The sequence below is a fragment of the Sceloporus undulatus genome, chromosome 3 (genome assembly GCF_019175285.1).
Source record: "Sceloporus undulatus isolate JIND9_A2432 ecotype Alabama chromosome 3, SceUnd_v1.1, whole genome shotgun sequence".
In the NCBI taxonomy this organism is placed as follows: Eukaryota; Metazoa; Chordata; class Lepidosauria; order Squamata; family Phrynosomatidae; genus Sceloporus; species Sceloporus undulatus.
This window is the reverse complement of record NC_056524.1, coordinates 72,118,932-72,124,097: the sequence shown is the minus strand read 5'-3', so window position 1 is coordinate 72,124,097 and position 5,166 is coordinate 72,118,932. Positions and strand designations below refer to the sequence as shown.

The 5,166-nt window shown below is 42.1% G+C and overlaps 1 protein-coding gene across 1 annotated transcript in view; it reads right to left on the bottom strand.

Annotated features, from left to right (window-relative positions):
• The window catches only part of PDE9A (phosphodiesterase 9A), a 205,612-nt gene that overhangs the window by 27,762 nt on the left and 172,684 nt on the right, over positions 1 to 5,166 (bottom strand). The gene's annotated exons all lie outside the window — the stretch shown is intronic.

The following is a 5,166-nucleotide window of genomic DNA, read 5'->3' as shown; positions in this document are numbered from 1 at the left end:
CACTGGGAACTGTCTGAATGATGACCCATCACTCACAAACACAAAGCACTCTTTCTTACACTCCCTGAAATTCCATCTTGCACTTCCTGAGGATGTGGGATCCCAGGTTGGGAAGTCCTGGGCTAAGGCTTGTATATCTCTGGACTCATCCAGTCTCGTCCAAAGCCTCAGGATTTGGGAGCGGTTGTACCTGTACATATCAGTACTTAAACAAAACAAAACAAACCCATCTGATGTACTTCTAGTCCCAGTCTATTTCTCATTAATTTCTACTACTAGCCATGACCCAGGGCAGGAGGTAGGTTTTTTCCGGTCTCTCACATTTCCAGTACAGGTAGAAGTAAAGTCTTACATCAGTATCTGCTGTCTTGGTTCCTTCTGTACTTCTGTGTGTTCTCACTGATAATGTGTGTATGTGTGTTTGTGTGAAACCTATGCAGCTGAGATTTTTCTCTGACATTACTTCCCCTATTACATCTCTGGTTACTAGATTAAATATTTCTTCCCACCTCTTATTTTTACAGTTATATTGTTAAAGTAGTACTGTACAGCTAAAGTAGTACAGTGCTAAAGTATTACAGCAGTTTAGCACTACAAGTGCAATATACAGTGCTAAAGTATTACAGCAGTTTAGCACTACAAGTGCAATATATATATATATATATATATATATATATATATATATATATATATATATAATATGTGAGACAGGGAATATGGATGCTGGAAGAGAAATACAGAAGGAATGGAGATGAATGAAGGAAGGAAATTAACAGTTAATACCACAACCTAGCAAGGATAAAATAGTGGATGAAACTCTGGTATATTTAGTACCCTAAATATGACTGGATGCAGGAACTGGAACAATTGCTTTAGGGGGTGAAATGCAGAAACAGAATGATCCAACATTTACCAGAACTATTGGCCATTTTGTGGAACCCTCTGTCCACTACTGTAAAAGTAATGGTATACAAACACTCCAGTGTACAAAACTGTGCCTTTCACCCTTTGAAAATTAAAAGATCATTTTGTAGGACCATGGGTGAACCTTACTCTTCTAGGTAGATCAAGGCACCTGGTTGCATTGACAGTGGAGGTATCAAATTATTGTTGAGGAGAAATCACTGCAGAGATCCCTATTACATCCGTCCAAGGTCCTGAGACCCACTCACTGTTAGCTATATGAAACTAGGTCCATCTGACAGCAAGAGGCAAAGAGGTTAGTTGATGTAGGATAAGAATAAATGTTCTTTCATGGTCTCCAAACATCACATGGTGGGAAACGCTGGATCTACATCCATGTTAGTCAGGCAGAACAGTCCCATGACATGAACATGAAAGTGAGGTTATCTACCCTCATGTCCACATGTTATTAAAACATTCACTATCATGGGGAAAGAAAAGAGAGGCATCATCACCACGTTGTGTTCTGGTTCCATCTATCAATGACTCCAGCCCCATTGTGCGGCCTGTGACAAACTCTCCTTGAGGGAAGGAAGCTCTCATTATTAAAAAAACAATAGATTATGCTTATGCTTTAAAACAGATCTGGATGTATGCAGAGTTTTCTTCTGATATTGAATTTTCATCTATTGTTCCTTTTCTTTAGAATATTAGGTGGGTTACAGACCGCCGAAAAGCGGCGGCCTGCACCCGCCCCTTTCCCCGCTGTATCGGGGCCTCAGCTGCCAGACCGACAGCCTCCGAGGCCCAGATCCGCCGCTTTGCAGGCTGCGGGAAAGCGGCAAATGCCGCTTCCCCGCAGCCTGGAAAGGGGTGTCCTTGGGGGACTCCCAGAAAGGGGCCACTCGGCCCCTTTCTGGTTTGGTCGCTGGTGCAGCCCTCACACGAGCGCGCTTCCTGTTCCGCGAAGAGGGCGCATTAAGCGCCCTCGCGAGAGCGATGGCGTCACGTCGCTCGCCTCGTTGGAACGGGCACCACCATTTTGTGCCACGGAGCGCGTGCTAGGATTAGGGGGGGTGCGGAAGCACCGCCCCTTCTAACCCTAGTGACGCGCTCCGCTGCGTACTTTATGGCGTCTGACCCGCCAGTTTGGGAATTTTAAAACCTGTTTTTCAGATTTCAAATGTTAGGAGTCCTGCTACAGAGTTTACTTTCTTTTGATTATGGAACACCGCAGCTCTCTGTTCAAGTTCAGGTTAGTGATTCATTGAATCAGTGAACACTGGTTTTAGATTTTGACCGGGATTTGTCTTCTGTTACTCAGCTGAAAGTGGGCAGCGACTGGTCTACCTATCTGATCTATCGCCAGCAGCAATTGTATGTCGGAAATAGCAGAAAGACAGAAGAAAGAAAATAAATTATTTTATTAATTGAGGACTATGTTGGCTTTTTCCTACTCGTGTATGCATGGGGGTGATAGGGCTCTTCGACCAGCCATTAAGACCGCTTGGGGGTAGAGTCGGGGCACCACACAATGCAGCCCGAGGAGTGCTATAAAGCGATGGCACAACGCTATTGTGTGCCCTTCCAGGCTGTGGCATGCAGTTGTCATAGTCCGATCCACTAGAAAAGGGGCAGCATCGTGCCATCCCTTAGGGGCTGTGCCTACAGCCCCATAGTTTGCAACAATGAGCACCAGGCATAGTTTGTGTACTCAGAGTTTAATAAGAATAAGAATGGGAGTTATTCCCAGGAAAGCATGCACAGAATTGGAACTGTCACTAGAAACAAATTTAAGATGAAGAGTGTAGTTTAAAGTGTAGTTGAGGGATTCATTTTTGTTGAGTTATATTCTACTAAAATCAAAAGTGATGCCTTGCCACTAGTTGTTATAATAGTGGGCAATACTGTGAAAATATGGCAGGCACAGTTTCTTACCACTGCAACCTATGACAAGTCAAAAACTTCCTGCCAAACATGTTGGTCTTGTGTTTCCTTTCAATGAATCTACAACAAACTCTGGAGAACCCCATGATTCCCACCTTGATTTAGACCCATTTAATTATAAGTGGACACATTGAGATCAATAGAATTTAAGTTTGTCATGACTGAGGTCCCACTGATTTCAATGGCCATTGTCAGACTAAATCTGGATCCAACGTTATAGCCTGATTATTCTTCCAGAAGAGTTCAAAATGATAAGAGAAGCAGACCTTTTGAATCCATGGAAAGGATTCAGAGACAAATGGGACACATCTTTCCTTACAACATGCATTTCTTTAGTTATGCATTTTCAATCATGAATAGGGAAGCTATGGTCTTGTCAAGCACTCAGCCTTACAAGAGTAGCATAAAGGAGGATGAAAGCCCAGGTTGCAGATGAAACCTTGGTTTTGATTTGAAAGGTATGTTTCCTCTTCAAGATTGCCTGAAGTTCTGTTTATAGAACTGTTCCACACAGGACCTGTGTCAGATTTTGAAAAATACAAATCTGACAGGAAGCATACTTAAACACACATCGCACACATACACCAATACAGAAGAGAGAAATGACTAGACGTTAATGTGACAACAAAGGCTGGAAAGGTTTGAATTGATTTTGGTGGCTCTGACATTACTGTATTCCTAAAAGCATGTGTTACTAATGGATTTAGTGGCAAGCATGAACCCTGGGACTTTTCATTTGTGACAGCAGAACACACCTCTTCAGAGTAGACAGTATATGTGTCTAAATGTGTGCACATGAACACATGTCTGTCTGTTCATTTGTTTTGATTTGCACATAGACATCCCACAATCAGTGGTAACTAAAGCTTGCATCCTTTAAGCACCAACACATTTGTGGCCATCCCTCATAATTTCTTACCCTCAGTCTGATAAAACATTTGTGAGGGAAAATATTTGGAATTCATAGCATGTCCTATTTTCAGACACTTATTTCTGGCTGTCACTGCAAAGTCCCACCAGCTTTCATTGCAAATTCCTAACCTACAATACCTGGCCAGTGGTGCAGGAAAGGCACCCAGTACTATGGAATTTATCAGACAAGGGAAATTGGAAGTATAATCCAATGGCAATCTGAATACAATCATGGGGTTTAACGTTGTTGCATGATAGACTACCACACACAATTTCGGGCAATGGGAAGTCAGTACGAACACAATCATGGGGTTTCATGTTATTGTGTGAGAGGTGGTCACACACAATTTCGGGCAATTCGGGCAAGCTATTTTCAGGCAATGGGAAGTCAGTTTGAATGCAGTTTGAATTCGAGCAGCAGTCACAAACTATTATCCACTGAACTATTGTCTCAATAGCTGAGCAAATGGTACACAGAGTTAATCTCCACTGGTAAAGCACACACTGTGGATCTGCCTGACCATGTATTGTATTGCTCAGGTTACTGACAGGAGGGTCCATTGAATAAAAGATGAGGCTGTAATCAGACCCATGCAAGCAATTTTTTGTGTTACATGTGATAGACATAAAGCATGCAGAAAATTGTGCATCAAAGACATAAAACTGAACAAATGTAGAAATGTTGTGGAAGGTTTGCTTTGTCTGAGAACATCATTTGGCCTAGATTTTAGGTACTTCTAGTGCATATTCATGTGTAATATTTCTGTGTCCTGCAAATGTACACAGCCACATAGCAAAACAAACAAACAAAAACAAAAAACAAAACCCTCCACAAAAACGATTGCTCCATAATGTTTCCATTTCCTCCACATGTGATTTGACACATGCTTTGCCAATCACAGTTATGCACCAGCTACTCAGGACAAAGTTTTGCACTGCCAAATCCTTGGATAAGGCATGCATCTGAGGTGAATAGCCTAACTCTGGCATTATTTGGACAATTTCCAAGACTGGGACTGTCTGCAAGGTAGTACCTGTCTGCTAGCAATTTATAACTGGATGCCACCAGCTCCAGGTCAGGTAGTGTATCTGGCAGACAGCAGATCTAACTCCTCTCTCACTGCTCCACAATAAAGCCACACATGACCTTTTGGATTATAAAAGAAAGTGCAAGAAAGACCCACACTCCCACTTTGCAAGAAGGCTATGGTACTAGTTTTCTGAAGTATCATGGGCACACAAGCCAGGTTTTAGAGTTTGTCTATTATAACACTGTGAATCCTTTTTGTAGTCTCAACTAGAGTAGTTCCATTGAGTCAATAAGGTTTACACAAATGTTATTCAACAATTGATTCAATGAATCTACACCATTTGGGATTACCAATAGGATTCGGGCCTGTGTAT